The 19,916-nt window shown below is 47.3% G+C and overlaps 1 long non-coding RNA gene and 1 pseudogene across 1 annotated transcript; one reads left to right on the top strand and one right to left on the bottom strand.

Annotated features, from left to right (window-relative positions):
* Window positions 1-3,779: 3,779 nt before the first annotated feature.
* LOC143685807 (protein Spindly pseudogene) lies at window positions 3,780-5,501 on the top strand (annotated as a pseudogene).
* Window positions 5,502-9,500: 3,999 nt separating this feature from the next.
* Window positions 9,501-17,364, bottom strand: LOC143685806 (uncharacterized). The gene is made up of 3 exons (XR_013176747.1): window positions 16,961-17,364; window positions 11,561-11,701; window positions 9,501-10,536 (listed from the first exon to the last, which is right to left on the bottom strand). It is a non-coding gene; the product is annotated as an uncharacterized LOC143685806 (long non-coding RNA).
* Between the last annotated feature and the right edge of the window lie 2,552 nt (window positions 17,365-19,916).

Below are 19,916 nucleotides of genomic sequence, written 5' to 3'. Positions count from 1 at the left end.
CCCCAATCTTGGGGAGATTATCCTGAATTTTCATGGTGGCTCATAAGTGCAATTGGATGTATTCTTATTAGAGGAGGGCAAAAGGAAATTTGAAATATACAGAGAAACAGATAACGTGAAGGCGGAGCAGAGAGAGATTTGAAGATGCTTGCCCTGAGGATTGAAGTATTGCAGCCACAGCGAAAGAATGCAGATAGGTGCCAAAAGTTGTAAGAGGCAAGAAACTGATTCTCCCCTAGAGCCTCTAAAGGGGGTGCAGCCCTACAATACTTTGATTTTTTCTGGACTCTGGACTGTGAAAGAATAAATTTATGTTGCTTTAGGCCACCAAATTTGTGATAATTTGTACAGCAGCCACGGGAAACTAAAACATACTTCCAGAAGGAGGCACATGATACTCTAATGCTTTCACCGAGAACCATTTTAGTCATTTGGCTTATAAACCCGGCTCACAGAACAGATTTCATAGGTTCATGATCATTTTTTTTTTCACCAACCAGGATAAGCATGTCACAACAATCTACGGTGGGGGGGGGAGGGTTGTGATTTTATGCGCTCTCCCTTTTGCATATGCATTTCAAAGTGCTTATGAATGAATGGAACAGATGAGTGAGCGGGAAGGAACTGAATTCAAGGACACCTTCCTAGGGAGATGGAGTCTCCTGCCCTGGAGAATTCTGGCCTTTCTCCCCTCCCTCCTCAGAGGGATTCCCATGGGCTGATCCCCCGGAACCGTGCGTGGCCAACTCTTGGCTTCTTTGCATGATCCAGCGACAGGAACTGGATCCATCGAGAACTGGAAGAGCTGTGTCTACAAGTCTACTCTGCCTGCCTCTTTCCCTCTTTCCCCTTTTCTCTCATTAGCACAGTGGGATAATTACAAAATGCTTCAGCTTGGAGTTACCATCTGCAGGTCCGCATCCATGGTGACATGGCAGGAATGCCTTAATTTTGTCACCGCCTCAGTTTTGGTCTGCCTTCCAAACAGAACTTTTACAGACCAACTCCCATCAGGACATCCCCTTTGATCTGAGTCTCAGCCATTGGCTGGACTTTTCAGGCAAGAGCTGGGGGGAAGGGAAGTGGGAAACACAAGGGCAACCAAACCAACGCCAGGGTCCCAGGCTACGTCCCCAAGAAGGTGTACATCTAGAAGACTAAGGACTTTCTAAAAAATAGATGACTATTCACAAACTTGTATAATAGACATACAATGAAAATAACAACCACCACAACAAACTTTTAGGTGAAAATTGCACCTTAACTTTCTCGCTCTGGAATCCAAACTTTAATGATAAGAGAAGTTAGGCATTTTCAAGTTCTCTGCTGTAAATGAAGATGGATTATGCTCAAGAGACCTGCAAGTGTCATGAAACCATATCCTCCTCATTGCTATGAGCTGTTTTCTTACCCAATAGGTTATGTCTGTTTGGGAGGATGGGTGCTCTAGGTGTGTGTGTGTTTGTTTAATGTAGAGTTCTTGGCAAACCTATCAGGCTGGTAGCTGCTGAAAAGTAAAATCCCTTTTTCCAAAGCAGAGTAACTGATGCCCGTTTCCCAGCGTCATCCCCACAACTCTGCCATGCAACGTGCCACTTCTCTTTGCCCTCATAGACCCAGGCACCAGTAACAGTGACAGCCTCTGGCTAGGGGACCTAGCGTCCAGGCTAAAAGGACAGTCACATTTAGGCTTTCCACTCTGTGAGCTTCTTACTTCTGAATATCCCTTTCCCAACTGTGAAAGCCACTGATGACCCCAGGTGGCTGGTTTAGTCTCATCTTAAGAACTGGGTTTGTGGTTAGGGTCTGGTAGAGAAGGCAGGCTGAGGAAGAAGGAGGGAGGGAAGTTGGCAGGGATGCAGGTGCGGTCCATTGCAGAAATGTGCTGCAGAAGCCTGGGAGGCCAAATAACATGGCTTTGGGAAAAGGCAAGGTTCCTCAAGGGAGCTCACTTAGAATTCCCAGCGCTAAATGCGTGTCTGTATAAGAGATGACATGCTGATAGAATGGAAGATTGTAATCAGCCTTGGCAGGGGAACTCTAAGCAGGGCTTTGTGGTTTGGAAAGATGCAGCAGACAAATAGGGCACAAGGCTCCCCGAGAAACACACCCTTCTCTGCCCTGGCTGCCGCTGCCACCCACACCTGTTTCCTCCAGTGGGTTCGGCTTCCACTGCCAGCCATGTTTACTGATCAGTGAGGCTGGGGTCACCTGTTTCGCCCCTGAGGACTTTACCCATAAGCCCTCGGTGCCCTGCTTTTGGAGGGGGTTGTTGGCTGCCTGTGTGTCCACCTCCAGTGGACTGGCCAACACCATTACTCATTTAGACATCCTTAAACAGGAATTGAGCCAGGCCTGGGTGTTAAATGCTTAATGAAGCTGAGAAGGAGGTTAGGATCTTGCTGACTAGAAGGAAAGTGAGCACCGATTCAGGTGCAGAACTAGTTGTTTTGGAAATTACCTGAATAAGCTTGATCTCAACCAACACAATCCATTAAGAATAAAATTAACAAGAGGAAAAGATCAACTGGAGAACCTGAGTTTGAGCAGTGCACCAGCTGAAAATGGAACCGTTGGCCTACCAAACATCTTTCAAAAATAACAATGTCCTTGAGGCTATTTGGGAGGTTTCATCGCGGGGTATTAGATGATTAAAAGTGATGATTGCCAGATATCTGGCCAATACGTCCTTCCTGTGTTCAAATACGTCTTTGTGACAGTTTTCTTCCTCTTTAAAACAGATTTTTATTGTGATAACATGGATAGAACACAAAATTTCCCTTTTTAACCTTTTTTTTAACTTTTTAATTGTATAGTATAACATATATACAAAGCAAAGAAATAAAAAAGCAATAGTATTCAAAGCATTCTTCAACAAGTGGTTACAAGACAGATCCCAGAGCTTGTCATGGGCTACCATTCCATCCTCTCAAATTTTTCCTACTAACCAATCCAGAACATAGGAGGCTACAAGGTTAAAATATTTTTTTTATCATCACAATCGACTCTTTTTCTTTCTCCTTTTCAACCATTTTTTAAGTGCCCAATTCAGTGAGGTTAATTACAGTTACAAGGTTGTGCTGTCATCAGCATCATCAATTACCAAAACTTTTCATCACCCCAAACAGAAACTCAGCACCCCTGAGGCAATAGCTCCCCACTCCCACCTTCCCCCAATCTTCAATCTACTTTCCATCATCATGAATTCCCTTATTGTAACTCTCTTCTTTTAAATCATACCTACAGTTCTGATTAAAATGTGCCTTGTAAACGTTTAAGAGCTGCCTAGAAGTCAGAGAGCCTTCCACTTGGTCTCTAATTTTGTGACATGAGCCTGGTACCACAGCAGAAATATTCTGAGGGTAAACGTCAGCAGGTTCTACTCTGGAATCCTACCAAAAATGGTCTTATTGTCCAAGAACAGCAAGAGCTTACCTTTCCATCATCTCATTCCAAAAGCAAAGTCAACTCTATTTTAGCCACTACAATTGAAAAGCAAGACTCGGGTCTGATTGTTTACTTTGTGATGCATATGTAAATGCTTACATTTGCAGATTTATAGTTTGTCTTTAAAATTGGATTTTGCTCAGAGAAAATGTGAGCTATGCGGGATCTGTATTCAAAAAGACGTGGCGCTACCGTAAGTTAAAAATAGGAAAAGAACATGGAGACAGATATAATCGCAGACCTTCGACGCAAGCGCAAAGAGGTTGAAGAAGAGAGACTAAAAGCTGCGCAGTATGGTTTACAACTAGTAGAAAGTCAAAGTGAATTGCAGAATCAACTGGATAAATGGCGTAATGAAATTATGACCATGACTGACAATTCTGAACACGAAAAATATACTCTTCTGTGAGAAGTTGAGCTCAAGAGTCAAATGGTAGAAAGTTTGAGCTCTGAATGTGAAGCTATTAAAAAACAACCAAAAATGCATGAGGAGAAATTAGAAGAATAGCTGAGCAGAAGCCATGGACAGGAAGTAAATGAACTGAAAAGTAAGTTAGAAAAACTGAAAGCTGAATTAGATGAAGCTAGGCTAAGTAAAAAGCAGCTGAAACACAAAATAGAGCATCAGAAACACAAAGTAATGCATCAAGAGAGCATTCCTTCTCTCTTGTAAATCAGAGGAAATGCAGACAATGTCTGAATGTGTACATGAAACCATGTCTTCAGAGATGTGGGCTCTTCAAGTTGAGCTGACTGAAATGGAAAGTATGAAGACCATCCTCAAAGAAGTGAATGAACTACACACAGACAGGAAAAATTAGAACTTCTTAGTACTGATTTACTGTGCCAGGTAGACTGACTTAAAGAAGAAAAGGAGGATTGAGAGAAGGAAGCAGTTCCATACTATAATGCCTTGGAGATCTTCAAGTGCAATTGGACCAAGCACCCCAACAAGGCTTGGGCCCCAGAAGTAAAGGCAACTCTTTGCTTGCAGAGGTGGAAGGTGAAGACCGAGGGGCCGCAATGGAGTGTCAGCTTATCAGTAGGAAAGTCGAGTATCAATCACTAAAGAAGCAAAATGCATTTAATAGAGAACAGATGCAAAGAGTGAAGTTACAGATTGCCACGTTGCTACACATGAGAGGGTCTCAGTCTGAATTTGAGCAGCAGAAACGGTTGCTTGCTATGTTGGGAGAAGAAAAATGGTGAAATAACACATCTTTTAGGTGAAATTATAAGTCTGGAAAAATTTAAGAATTTATATGAAAGGAGGAAAGTAAACCTTCACCAAGCTCTGGCATTCTAGAAGATAACACCTGTTATACGGATTTACTTCAGATAAAACTTGATAATTTAAACAAAGAAAATGAAAGCACTCAAGGCAAACTGTCTATACAGCAAATGAGAGCATTATTTGAGAGCCAGCGGGCTCTGGATATTGAGCAAAAGCTTTTTGCAAATGAAAGATGCCTCCAGCTCTCCCAGAGTGAAAACATGAAACTGAGAGCTAAATTAGATGAATTAAAGCTGAAGTACGAACCTAAAGAGAAAATTGAAGTGCCTGTACTCAAAAAGAGGCGTGCAATACTGCTGTGATGTAACCATCCCAAGGATGCTGGCAGGGAAGAAGTTTATAGATTGCCAACTCAGAAAGAGGCGGCACAATCATGTCCTAGCAATTTAGAATATAACTTGCAGTTAGAAAAGACAATTTCTTTAAACACACCAGTAGTAAGTCTCTCTCCTAACAAGAATCTATCAACAGATATGCAACCAATGAAGGAAAAGAAATGTGTGAAACTTATAGGAGTTCCAACTGACTCTGAAGCCTTAAGTTTAAGAAGTGGAAACACCCCTAACTCTCCCAGGTGAGCTGCTGAATCAAGGCTTCAAACAGAAGTTAAAGAAGGGAAGGAAACTACAAGCAAATTGGAAAAGGAAACATAAGAAATCATACCCTATTCTATACGTGTCCTCCAAATCAACCCCAGAGACACAGTGCTTGTAGCAGTAAAGACTTTTCCTTATTTTATTAAAGAGTAATAAATACCACTTGCCTAAAAAGTTGCTGTGCAACCTCATTAAAATTTCTTTATCTGGAAAAAAAAATTGATTTTGCTTGACTTTGTATTTTGGAGAATTTCAAACCTGCACACCTGGAAACAGAATGACAGAGTGAAACCTCCGTGGGCCCAGCACCCACTTTCCAGGACTGTTGGCCCCTGGCTAGTCCTACCCCCTCTGCCGTCTTCTCCCCACTTATTCTTTCAAAGAAAATCCTAAACATCGTGTCATTTTACTCATAAACAGGTCAATATATATCTTGAAAAGGTAAGGACTTCTTTTTTTTTTCTTTTAACACAATTCCAATACCATTATCAAACTGAAGAAAACAAGTCAAACTCAAATATCCTGCATTTCTAAAGACATGCTTTTCTCGAAACTCACTCATTAGTTCATTTCAATCCTGGAAGTCAGCCTGAAGTGGGGTATCTAGCCCGCTAGTATGGCTGAATCAGCACAAAGCTCTGAACTTGCCTTGCCCCAATAACCCAAGGAGATTGTGCCAATGACCTCACCCTACCAGGACTGGGGACTTTGAACGTGTCCTCCTCTCCTGTCCTACCCCACCCCCAGGCTGAGTGCCTGGGTCCTTCCAGGTGTGCTAGAAGCATACTCGCTTGTCCCGGGGAAATGCTGGTATGTGCCTGGCCTGGTAGCTGGCAGTCGCATGGGTCAGGAGCAGAAGGGGACGAAACAAGGGAGCCGGGGATGCTTTGACGGGTGTGTCGGGCAATGCGTGCTGTAAGGTAGGTGTGCAGCATCTGCAGAGGTTGTTTCCAAATTCTGGCCACAGACTCAACAAATCAGAGTGTCTCCCAGCTCTGCCCAAAGCACACCTCACTGGCTCCAAAGCACGATACACCTTTCCAGGCTGGTGTTGCATTTGTGGGGAGTCTTACCTGGGAATTCATACTTCCAACCTCACACTTTCCCATTCTGTCATTTAAGCCAGACGACCAGGTGGGCCGCAGGTGTGGCTGCACAGGTGCATACCTTAGTTGTGGAAGTGGTTGAAAGAGGCCTCTGCCAGCAAGGGAAATGGCTTTCCTTAATGCAACTCTTGGGGCTGGTTTTGAGAAAGGATATGTCAGAGATTGGGTGGCGCCGTCTCTGGTCCGGGTTGGCTTCTGGGAATGAGGGCCTGGTGCCCTTCCCTCCCCACCCCCCACGGCCCCCACCCCAGCTCCGAGGAGGCTGATTGACACTTTGCGTGTCAGCTGGGGCTGCCTGCTGGCGGCCTGGGGCTGTGCTGGGAGTGCGGCTCATAACTTGCATTGTGTGTATCGAGGGCCCTGACAAGTACTGATGGATTTGGCTTCCTGGCAGGTCCTGGAGCTCTGGGCGGGGACAAAGGGGAGCATTGTTTGGCAGGGCAGGCCCCTGCCTGCGAACCCACTCATTTGCCTGACGGTGGAGACAGGTGTATCATGCACTCAGCTTGCCAGGGCGAGGCTGGATGATTAAAATCTCGGCTTTGTTCCCCAGGGCCAGGCTTAGAGAAGCAGATACACAGAGAGGAAAGACCCATGGACCATCTCCTCTTCCTGGAAACCGGTCCCGGACTTTTGCTCTCTGGGCTGGCTCTGCTGAGCTCTGCCCCTAAAAACGAGGTCTCGTTAGGGATGGGGCACTCTGAAGTCTTGACCTTTTTAGCTCAGGGAGTAGCAGTAAAGCACCGGGCCTCCTTACCAGGAAGGCGAATTTGGACAGGAGTGGAGCTGAGGCTGGACTACCACTGCCTGGCTGTGTCCCATGCTTATACCTGGAGGAGCCATTTCACATCTCCCAGGAAACCTCCAGCCTGACCCACCCCAGCCAGGGGCGTGCTTAGGTAGGTATTTTCCTTCCACCTTCTGTGTTGCCAGCATGGGTATTCCAAATCCTTTGCAGCACTTCTTTTTAATTAAAAAAAATGTTATGAGGTAGTAGAGAAATAAAGCTTAATAAGACAAACAAACCTGATGACATTTTTAATGAAAGTTACACTCTACTTCCCCAACCCTGTGTCTGTTCCCTAGAAGCACTGCAATTCCAATTTAGATGTTACGCCTTATATATATATACATATATTAATATATATATTTCACAATAGCATGCTTAACCTGACATTTCTTCCTGTTTTAGATTTAGACATTATCTATGAATTTCGTATCTTTTTTTTCACACGGGCAGGCACCAGGAATTGACGCCGGGTCTCCGGCGTGGCAGGCAAGAACTCTGTCGCTGTGCCACCGTGGCTCTGGATTTCCTCTCGTCTGGAGATTAGGGTGCGGACTTCTTTGGGAGGCCATTCTTTGGCCTGCCACACTGGGCATGCTGCAACTTTGTACAAAATCAGGGCTATTTTATATAGGGAAAAGGAAAGAGTGGATCAAAGACAGTCACATGATTAGGATGATGGAGTGGAAAGACAGGAGGAGGCAGGGTGCCCCCGGCACCCAGGAGCTTTTGCTCCAGTGGAACTCAACCACACGCCAAGTTACAGGAGCCAAGTGTACCCTCATTTGGTTATGTCGCTGTACTGAGATTTCCATTCCATGAGATTTTCGTGTCCACGAAGCCCAGATCTCTCATTTTCTCTTGATTTACTTCCCTATTCTGGTGGAGCACATCCTCCAAAACCTTCCTGGGGAGGTAAATAGTTTATCAGCTATAGAATTTTAGGTTGAAAACTATTCTCTTGGAATTCTGAAATGATTGCTTCATTACTTTCTCATTTGTGTTGCTGGTAAGTAGGCCAATTCTATTTTGATTCCTGGTCCTTTTGTATGTCTCTCTGTCACCATTTGTCTCTTTCTTTCCTTTCCATCTCTCTTCCCCTGAAGGTCCTTTGAAGGTCATCTTTTTCTTTCTAATAATCTGAAATTTCACAGTGGATTGGTTTTCATTTATGAGCTGGGTCCTCGTGGCCCCGCCTACCGGAAACTCCTGTCCATTTTCTTTTATTATTTATTTCACAGTTTCCCCTGCCTTCAATTTTCTGTTTCTCTTTTGAAATTTCTATTTGTTGGGTGTTAGAATTTCTGGTTTGATCCTTTTCCTTATCGTTCCTCTTGCATTTACTTACTATCTTTTTCTTTCTCATGTCCCTCTTAACATTACGTTCCAGTTCTCATGTTGGCTTTTACTTCTTTAATTTCTGCGATCATATTTTTAATTTCCAAAAGCTCTAATTGCCATTATTTATTTATTCTTGTGGCCTACTGCTCTTGCTTCTTGTGTGCAATATTTTCTTCCATCTCTTCAAGGATACTACTTAAGGAAGTTAGTAGTTTTTCTTTCTTTCAGCCCCCCGCAGTGTCTTTGTTTCACCTGGATTTCTTTCTTCCTCCTTCTATCCCTAACCCCGATTTTGTCGTTTGGGTCTCTATCCTTCCTATTAGAAGCTCACCCCAAATGTCTGGTGTTGCTTGCCTCATTGGAAGCTCTGATCGTAGGTGTTGAGGGTGGGTGAGACTTGACAATAAGCGAACCTCGTTATAGAGAGTATGGGCAAAAGCCAACTTTTCATTCCGGGGGTGGGGAGCACAAATTACACTATATTTAGGCTTTTTCTTTTGGGGTGATCTATATGTTAATAGAGGAATCCAACATTTCTTATCAGGGGGTTGTAAATTGGTAGCTAATTGCTTTGAGTACTGACTAGGCAAAGAAGAATGCACACATTCCTTTCATCCCCCTGTCTTCTGCTCCTTGCTTGGCCACTGCCCTCCGCAGTCCCATGCCTGGACCCTCTCTGTTTCAATTTCCCTAGGAGCTAAACCATCAGTTTCCTTTTGGGTTAGAGGAGAAGAGGTTGCCTGGCTGCACAAGGTGGGGGTGGGGTGGGGGTGGGGTAGGAACCCCACATGGTCCAGTGGTCCCAGGTAACAATTTTCAATGAACCCTGCTGTTTTCCACCCAACTCTGCACTCAGATTCTGGTGCTCCCAAGGTCGTTGGTGCCTCCAATTCTGCTGCTTATCCAGGGTGCACGGCGGCTATTTGTGGGGGCCTCTTCCTCTTCAGGCAGTTAGGGTTCAGCTTTCTTTTCTCAACTCAATTAGTTACTGCCTTCCCCCTCTCATTCTCTTTGTCTTTCTGATGGTTTTCATCTTTTAAATTCATTGACTCTCATTTCAGTGATTCCAGGAAGGAATAGAAAGGGTTGTAGATTCCCAATCTACTGTGTTAAACTAGAAGCCTTTCTGATCTTTTACCACTTACTAAATATCCCAGTAACACATTCCTGTAATCCAGACCAAATCAATCTCTTTATTTTACTGGTAGGAAATGAAGCCCCAAAGGTATTAAAAGCAGTTGCTGACACATAGAAAATGTTTGATTGATTAGTTTGGACCCACAAATATTAACTAATTGTGTAGTATGTGCCATACATTGGAGATATAAAAATAGACTAAGTCATTCCACTTAGGAGAAAAACAGGGAGAAGACTGTTGAATGACTACTGGGTTTTCATCATGCTTTATCCTCTATATTCCTCAAATAAAGCTTTCAGAGAGTTTATTACAGTTTAGAAATGTGAGATAACCTGCCTGGTTTCCCTCTAAAAGTGACAGTGGCCTGGAATTTAAACAGAGGTCTATTCTACCCCATAGCCAATGTTCATTGCTCTGTACCACTCTTCCTGCATCATTTTGACTCTTTCCAGGCTTGACAGCCCATACTCTGTTCCAGAGTCTTGTCCTGACATTTAACACTCTAGTTCTCTGCCATTCTTAACTTGTTAAAAAGGTAAAAGGCAAGTTTTAGTTCTAGAACTAAAGGCAAACTTCTAGCTCTCTGCCATTCTTAGCTTGTTTTCTCTTTTGTGCTCACGTTTGCACCTCATGGTTACAAAGTGGCTGCTGCAGCTCCGTGGATCAGGTCTCTATCGAAAGTAAGAAAAAGAGGGATAGTAGGCACCAGCTACATCTCCCCCTTTAATCAGAAAGTGAAAACTTTCCTAGAAGGTCATCAGCAGATTTTCCGTAGCATCTCATTGATCAGAAATATGTAACGTGGTCAATCCTAGATGCAAGGGAGTCTGAAAAAAACAAGGGTAGAATTTAGAATTTAATTTTACTGGTGTGGCAGTTGTGGGTTTTGATGCTACTACATGTTCTTATTAAAAAATGACTAAGACACACTGAGAAATCAGTTTACTGCTTCCAAGGGAATGTCTTTTCTCATTTCAGCCTACCCCATTCTTCAATAACCTCTTTTCTTCTTACTCTTATGCCTCTCTGCCTCAAATCTGTGTCTACCTCAAAGGAGCATCATGACTATTAAATAAGATAATGTGCAGTGAACTCACTTACTCAGCACATAGCTTGTGTTTAATAAAGTTATGTAGAGAAGGGGCTTAGAAAGGCCATGGTTAGAAGTTGGAAAATATTTTCAAAACATGCAAATGCTTAAGAATTGAATGAGCAGCTGTGCACTGGGTCATGATTGTGACCAAAGCTTGACTCCCACTTGAATGTAGCAAGTCATGTGTAGCGTTTACACAATGATCTTGGGATTTCCACACCCTTCTGCCCTGACTCACTGGGGGGAGTCTAGGAAAGAGCCTGGTAATCTGGATTTTTGACAAGTACCCCGTGAAATCTAAAGCACATTGTCCATCCTCTTCCCATTTGTGGCCACATTCCAGAGATTCATTCCGATGCCAAGATTCTGAAATTCTATAAGAGTTGCTTGGACTGCAGTAGGATACAGCTTTCTTTTCCTGGCTTTTTAATAGGGACGTTGGCATAACAGGCCTGCAGTCTACGAGGAATTTTCCACAGAGGGAAATCCTTTAGCGTTTTCAGACTGCCTCGGGGCTGGGGCGCGGGGCCCTGGCAGAGCCATCGCTTGGCTGCTGCGGGCCGGCTGGGAAGGACCACAGCACCGCATGGTCTGTTAGTGCAGGGCTCCGTGAGCCCCCGAGGGGAGCACACGCAAACGCAGAGCCACCTGCTGAAAGAGGGGGGCAGAGCGGCCCCTCCCCGCACACCTACACCTGCCTCCCCAAGCCACGGTCCAAGGCGGTGGGAGAATCGAGCCTCCTAGAAATGGAGCATCACCTTTTAAAGGGCCAAAGTTTCGGGGCTAATTCTGCCATCTCTTCTGCCACCCTTCTCTTCCATTCGGTCCCTGTCCTCTATACATAGCATCCTCACGGACAATTGTGCTTCTCCCTGGAGCCATCTCTCAAGCTCTCTTTCCTATAAATAAGACATCATGGATAAAGCATTTAGGACAGCGCCCGGCATCTAGGGAGCACTGTATCAGGAACGGATATTATTTACTGTCTCAGCACGCAGGCACACCTCTCCCCAACCTTCCTTTGGCACGTCTTCCTCACAGGTCCCTCGGCCGGCTGCCCTCCCTCCCTCTCGCCCCTCTGCCATTCCCAGCTCTGCAGAGTCTGGCGCTTTTATTGCCAGCCCATTTCCCGGCCACACAAAGGAGGCTTTTGTAACAACTCCTTCCAGATGTTGAGTATTTGGAAAACATTCCGATCAGTGGGTGCGCTTGTCCTTTCCATGCCCTCGGAAGAGGAAAGGGTCCAGAACAGGGATTCGGGAGCAGTGGGGCCAGAACATGGAGCTGGGATTTCTTGGGGGAACTGGGGAAATTGTGGGTGCCCCCCCACACACCCCCATCAGTTTAATTCCTTTCTGGTCACACCCTGTCCTCCTTCCATGTGCATCTCCCTCTGAGTTGACTGAGCTTGGTCACATTCCCATCTAATGTGAGGCCCCCGAAGCAGCGGTGAAATGTGCCAGGCAAGAATCACGATTTGTGGCCAGGCAAAAACCAGGGCTTTTGGAGGAGCAGATGCAGGGCCTGCACCTGGCATTCTGGTTCCAAACCCGGAGCTCTTCCATTGCTTTTCCCCCTCTTTATCATTTATGCAAGAAACACACACACACACACACACACATACATACACACACACACGCATGCACAGATACACAGGCGCACGCGTATACACACACACATACATTCATGCACACACACACACACACACACACCAAGCCCCTCCTTTGGAGTTCACCTGCAGGGCAGTGACCAAGTAACCTCCCTGCCCAGCACCCGTCTTCCCTGCCGTCCCACTGATTCCAGGGAAGCCAGGGGGCTGGTCACAAACAGAGAGAGTGTGGTCCAGGGAGGGCAGGCAGTTTGCCCTGAGTCACACAGCGAGTGAGGCAGAGGCCAGGGCAGAGGTTGAGCCCGGCTCCTGCGGCTCAGCGCCGGCCCTTCTCCGGATGCCTGGATGGAGAGAGGCTCAGCCGTTCCCGGCCAGGCCTGTGGAGGTGGGCTGAGGCCTCCTCCCTACCTCGTGGGCACGGCCCCTCTGCTCCCCTTCCCCCCATCGCCCTCCCCACCCGAACCAAGGACCCTCTGCTCCTCAGCAGGAGCCCCTTTAGCCTCTCTGGGCCTCTATTTCTGCCTTTGCAGGGCACCCAGTCCCCTGGCGGGGATGGTGAAGGTCGACGGGAGCCGCGGCCTGGGGGGGATCCGTGTAAATAGCGGTTTTTCTGCTCTGCGGATTGGCTGCCGGGCTGTTGGGCAGCTGCTTCTCACTTCTGTAGAGGGGGAGATATTAGCAATAATAATAGCTAGTTGGGGGTTGTGAAGATCTCATTTAATATTCAGAATCAGGTGACCAACCATCCCAGCTTGCCCAGAACCAGATTGGAGAGCTTCCCCGGCATGTGAGATATACAGCCTTTCAAAAGTGGGAAGTCCCAGACAAAGCGGGACAAGTTAGTCACCCTACCTCAAACCAACCCCAGGGAGCTTGATGGGAGAACTGAATATTAGAATGACAGAAGGGCTTTAATGCTTGTGCTACTGTTTAGTTATACACTCCCGTCCTCCTTCCCCCATCCCTACACATGGATGTCAGGCTTGGCCCGGTGACTGGCTCTGGCCAGTGGAATGTAGGTGACCTTGTATGGAGCAGTGGCCATTTCAGGTACTTGTGCAGGGCAGCTTGGCTTGCATTTCTTTAACAGCCCATCCCAAGTCACCCTGACTCTTCTCTCTGTGCCCCAGTAAAACACAAGCAGGGCAGCCCTGAATCCAAATGTGGTAGAGAGGTTAATTATTAACCCTCTCTACCCATGGAATGAATCACGCCATGCTGAAACCACACCCCTTTGCAAGGTGAAGCTGCCACTCGTGCCATCAAGGGGAGAGTCTATTCCTCCACCTCTAGATTCTGGAACTTGGGACTTCCATGTCCCAAGGACTTCCTTTGACCAATAAGGCCTTGGGATTCCTTTGACCAGTAGAGCATGGCTGAAGTGAGGCTGAAGTGACCTTGCATCTTTGGCTCCTGCTCTTTTGGATCTGAAACACTGGAGAAAAAGTTGGTCTATCTTACAGGGCAAGAGAGACCTCATGGGAGAGAGCCAGCAGCCCCAGTGATCTCCAGCACCAATTGCTGGGCATGGAATGGTCTGTCTTAGGCCCTGGCCCCATCTGCGAGCCAAGTATGACTCCAGAAGGTCTGCCCAGCCAATCCAGAGAATCATGAGAGATACATCATTGTTGTTTTAAGCCGCTGACTTTTGGGTTGGTTTGTTAAACAGCAATAGGTAACTGATACCAACTTTACCAACTATAGTCCAGGATTCAAGCTCTGCCACCAGGCAGCCTTAGGAAAGCTGCCCAGCCAAGCACAGCCTAGGGGCTTGGTACACAGCACTGTCGTGAAGATAACTGGTGGAGACGGGGGCTTCAAGCCCAGGATAGGCTGGCACCAAACCCACTCTTAGCCCCACAGCAATACTGGGCTTTTGTTTTCATAAGCCATGACGCATCCCAGAAATATTGACCTTGGCGCCCAGTTCCATTGCCAGGCTGCCTGAAAGTGCCCAGAAATCCTTTGTCCAACAGAGCTCCTCTTTCATGGCCCCCATTGTAGGTAACCTTCCAGATTATGAGAAAAGGAAATGAGTGGGGGTACTGGGCTGAGAAGAGATGCTGCATGAAGAATTATTTTATCAACACTGAAACACTTTACAAATAATATTTCCTTAAATATAAATTACAATAGCATAGACTGTACTGAAGAGTGCTTGAGTAGAGAGAAAGTAAACATTGGAGAAGCAGAAAGGAAAATATGGGAAAAGATATTCATAAAGTCAGGGTAGGGAATTGCAGAAAACTACCTATAATATAATGCCATTTTTTACATAGTTCGAAAACAAAACGAAGCCACCTATTATTTAGGGACACATAACAGTAAAATCACAATGAAAATAAAGGGCATAGGAAACTGAAGTCAGAGTGTTCAGCCAGTGGAATGCAGGTAACTAGAATGTAGCTGCCGGGGAGGATGGAAAAATACAACTGGGGGAAACCCAGGAAGCATCGGTGGTCACTGTGTTATAGATCTCAACTGAGTGGTGGATCCCAGAAGCTCCTTTCACGGTTGCACTCGAGGGTTATGTCAACACGAGAAGCAGCATAATGTGATGCTTAGACGTGTGGGTCTACTGAGGTTTGAATCCTGGTTTGTCGCTTACTGGCGCCCTAGGTAAGGGTAAACCTCTCTCTACCTTACTTTCCTCATCTGTAAAATGGGGATGATGATGCCAGTTCCCATCTTATAGTTATTACGAGGAAGGGCTGGGAGCAGGGCCTTAAGTGCAGTTGGTGATGGCTAAATAAATGAGTCACGTGTTATTTTGTGTATGTCAACTATCCTACAATAAAACAAAGGAAGTGAGTCGGAAGGGGATCCTAATTTGTGCTTGTTCATTAAGTTGACATTGATCAAGCACCCGATATGTACCAGGCATGGTCGCCTGGTGGAAATAAGCTGGTAATAAGTGATGTGGCACAACCTGGTTTACCGATTTACACAAGAAAGAGCCATTGTCGTAGAGAGAAAGTTCCTTCATCAAGGCGTCTCGGGTTGAAGGCTGGGGAGGCTGGGTGGAGAGTCTCGAGGACTCACTGGGCCACTGTACGCGGGTGTGGCCCTGGCGTCCGAGTCCCAGCTGGGCTCGACCCTTCCCCTACCGACTCTGAATTCCGCCTCGGGGCCCTGAATGGAAGCGATTGTCGTGTGCACAGGGAGGAGTTGGCTGTGGGGTTCAATAATTAATGTGCCACAATTAAACCAGAGACTTCTGTCTCCAGCAGCAGATAAGCAAGCTGCCAGCTACACATGGGCAAGGGAGGGGCGGCTTTGACACACCGGTTGTCAAGTGCATGCCAGGCTGATTTCCAGCGTCCAGTGGAGGCCCGTGCAATGCTATATTGTGGCAATAAACCTCTGAGAGATTAGGGAGGAAGGAGAAAGGGGGAAAACACCAGCTGGGCTTTCCTTGCAGTCTTCTGTGCCACCAGGGAAGGCTCTGGGGTCCCTGAGGCAGGTGGGAGAGGGCAGGTTGGTGACCAGCTCCCCTGGTCCTTTCTGTCTGGGCCAAACAGATGTGGGGCCACTCAAGTGTCAAGGGCTGGCAGCTCCAAGAAAGGCAGCTGAAGCCAGAGGATGGTGCTCGGCCCAGAGGGAAATGGCTCCCAGGGAGTAGTCAATGTTAGGTCAGACTGCAGGAGGAACTTTCTGCTGAAGCACAATGACCAACCTCTCTGGAATGCTCACACGTGCCCAGCGCTAGGTGCTTTACATGAACTCACCAATGCAGATGCCCCACAGGTGGTGCCGGCATTGCCCCTGAATAGGGGTAAGGAAGTGGGTCCTGCAGAGGCTAAACCCCCAGCCCGAGGTCACATAGCTCCTAAGAAGCAGAGACAGGAAGCAGACCTAGGAGGCCCCTGAGCCATTTTCTGTCACCCCAAAGGGATCAGTCAGCAGGAGAGGCTTTAGAGCAGTCTCGTCTCTCGGATCTTCTTTGATCTTCTTGTCTAGCATTGATGGGCCTATCAACACTCACACACCACACACACACCCCATGCACACCACACACACTCACACGTACACCTGTAAGAGCTGGTGTGACTTCCACAGGGTCACTGGTTCTGTGGCAAGCCCGCTCCCTCCATCACAGCCTTAGGAAGGCCGATGGGCTTCCTGGAAAATCATGGAGGGTGGGGTTCCTCCCCCCAGCACCCCTTGGCCGCCACCGTCTCACCAGAAAATAAATCCTGTGCTGCCCTTGGGGTTGTCCATGCTGACTGCACACCCAGCCGCAGTGATTGGGTCGTGCTCTGTCTTTGCAGGGGGCCTTCTGGGGGGACGTCACACTCCTGCAAGAGCTCATTAAACTCTGCAGGGGCTCTGAGATGCTGAGGGGGACTCTGCCTGCCCATATGGACTTTATTAAACTATGGTCCAGCCAGGGTGACAAACTTGAGTGAGGCTAACTTGGCTAGTGAGCAGCAAATTCAGTGGGGAGCAAACAAAACCCCAAACGCAATCCCCCAAGCCCCCAAAACGCCAAGGTTTACAGAGACTCTTAGGCCTAAATGGACCAGCACCCACATACCCTGGTACTCACATTTCTTGGTCAGTCAAAGTGATCAGGCAGCGATGGAGGAAGGCTGGTTCTGTTGGTCTCTCATCCTCCTCCTGTGTTGGGCAGGGGTCATGTCTACTGGGTTTTGTGACAAGGAGATCACCAGTGCACTGTTGTATGAGGGAGTCTAGAACTTTCCTTCCCTCATTCACCTGGAAGTATGGGTTGATTTCTGGAACTGTTATGGGCTGATGGATTGATTGGGACCATGGTGCAAATCTGGAGGTGGCCTAAGCTGGAGACCAGGCTCTGAGATGCAAATCTAGGGCAGCATGTTGACATTTGAGATCGGCTCACCCTTTGTTGTGGATACTGTCCTATGCCCTGCCAGGTGTTTAGCAGCGTCCGGCCTCTGCCCACTAGATGCCCCTAACACACACACCCCTCCAATTGTGACAACCAAAAATGCTTCAAAGCATTGCCCATTGTCTCCTAGGGTGGTGTGAAATCACCCAGGTTGAGAAACACTGGTTCAGATATTTTAAAATTTGGGGTTACAACAGGCTTCCTGCCAAGTCACCTGCATCTCTGGTCTCTTCGTCTTTTCCTTCCACCCCCACCCTTCCCATCTATTCAGTGGGAGCTGTGACAGCTGAGAACAGAACCGTTTGCTTTGTGAGTCAAGGGGAAGGCAACTCATGGCCCATCCCATGGTGACGCTGCAAGTAGCAAACGTGGATGGCGGCTGATAAGCTCAGGAAGCAAGCCATGCTCTGGAGGGTTGGAGTGTGGGAACTGGAGGAGTGGCCTTTTCCCTCAAAGTCCCAGTTCTCTGCAAGGTCCCCATGTGGCCAACTGAGACTCTTGTCCACTCTGCAGGGAAGGACCAGCAAGCAGCACAGGCACCTCTCTGTCCTTCACCAAAGGGAGTTTTCCTCCCTCCGTCTTCCTCCTCCTACCCTTTAGGAAAGCCCTGTTTTCATCCCATCAGTTCCCTTGCCCTGATCCCCGTCACAAGCTCTGTCCCCTTCTCCCCATCTCCCCCGCTGCCTTGGCACACCTGAGTTATTTATTTATTTATTTACTTATGGCTGGAGGGTTTGAGCCGAGGGTTAGTTCAGGTCTGTTAAGTTTGCTCCTTTTCCTGCCTGGGAACCGGGTAATGAGTAACCATAGCGTGCTACAGGCAGCTGTCTCGGGCGCACCGAGAGACGCCATGGGAGCTGCATAAGGGCGCGTTTGTTCTGTCCCTTCTCAATAGTTCCTTGTGCAGGACTCCGGGAGGGGGTGGGGAGTAGCGGGAGAGGGGCGGGAGCGAGGAGGGGAGAGACAGAAGCTAGATCACTGCCCTTTTGACAGTCCCTGTCTTGGATCCCACCCCCATCCTCCCTCACCTCCACCCGATGTCCTGGACTGAAGTCTTGAAGACATCCCTCGCTGACTCTGTGGACCCAGGGAGAGGCTTGTCCGTACATTGTAGGGTCCTTTTTAGTGACTTGTAGGTTACGCGGAGTTCAAGGGCTGACTTTTAACATGGGTTTGGTTTAGGCGCCTTGCATCTCTTTCGCTGTGTAAATTAACACAATGCCTATTGTCCCCTGGTTCATTTAATGATCCAATAAATCTCTAGATATCTATTCCCCAACCTTGTGGGCTTGGATATGCTATAAAGCTGTTTGGAAAGTGCCTTCCTAAAGCAGTTCAAATATATGATGGGATTAGTCATATGCCCTACAATCGATGCTGGGTTCATTAGGGCTGAACTTGATTTGTATTATTATGACAAGGAGGACAGACTGAGAAACAGATTGCACATGTGGCCTCTGGAAAATCTCCCAAGTGAGATTCATATCCATTCATCGGGTACGCAGGTATTAAGCACCTATATTGAGTCAGCTGCTTGGCTGGATTCTAAGGACACTACAGTAATGGATGGGCACGCTTCTTGCCTCCAAGTATACAGTGTAGTAGAGAAAAAAAGAAGGAACCCATGTCCTTAAATTATTTTTATATAAGGTACAATAAAGATACATCATGAAAGAGGCGCCAGCCAAGTATGTACGCAGAGGAAAGGAAAGATCAAAATCCTGTCGGATGAAGGCAGGGGTATCTAAATCCTGAGAGAAGCCTAGGTTTCAGGAAGTAAAGATGAAGGGCAGCCCCTCCTCCAGGCAAAAGAAAATGTTTAGCAGAAAAATAGAGGCAGTTAAGTACGGGGTGTATTTGGAAACAATGAGAGGTTGATTGGTTAAGTCATGTGTAGAGGCATCATGAAAGGAATCTAAGGTGATACCAACAGTTGAGATGGAAGAAAACCAGAAAAGGTAGGATGGGAGAGATGGTGAAGCATCAGATAGCAGAGCGCTCAGCAACTGGTGGCATGTCCGAGGATAGAGTGGACGTGTCGAGCCTGGGTGACCAAAAGGACAGACCTAGAGGGACAGAACAAACTAAGAGGTCTGGTAAAAGAAAAGTTCAGATCCGAGCAGAAAGATAGGGAGTCTGGAGTTGGATGCATTGAGTTGGAGAGTCCAGCAGGACACAAAGGGGCAGATATCTCATAGCCAGTTGGAAATGGAGACCTAGAACTTGGGAGGGGAGGCTGGGCTGTAGTCTTTCCCCAGTATCCACATTAATGGTTCCATTAGGGTTGACACATCTTGAAATGTGGGCTGGGTCCTGTCCCTTTGCCCACCCTGATCCAGTCCTCACCCTTTCCCACCCAGCCCTGGGCCCTGAGAGCTGCCCCTACGTGCATTGCATCAATAGGCTCTCCTGCCCTCTGGATTCCAGCTGGTCCCTCCAAAGGAGCCACCAGCAAGAGATTGGAGAGTGCAAGAAAAGTAGGCACATTTTTTGGCAGGCAGCCCTCCCTATGTAGCAACCGTCTCCAGATTCCTGAAACAACCCACTCCCCGTCACCCCTTCTGACTTAGAAGCTGGCCAAGGGTCCTCAGCAGGGCTGGCTCCGAGCCCCTGCCCTCTCTCTTGCTGGATT

This window comes from Tamandua tetradactyla, chromosome 6 (assembly GCF_023851605.1).
Source record: "Tamandua tetradactyla isolate mTamTet1 chromosome 6, mTamTet1.pri, whole genome shotgun sequence".
Taxonomy (NCBI): domain Eukaryota; kingdom Metazoa; phylum Chordata; class Mammalia; order Pilosa; family Myrmecophagidae; genus Tamandua; species Tamandua tetradactyla.
The sequence above is the reverse complement of the archived record's forward strand: the minus strand, read 5'-3'. Positions and strand labels throughout refer to the sequence as shown.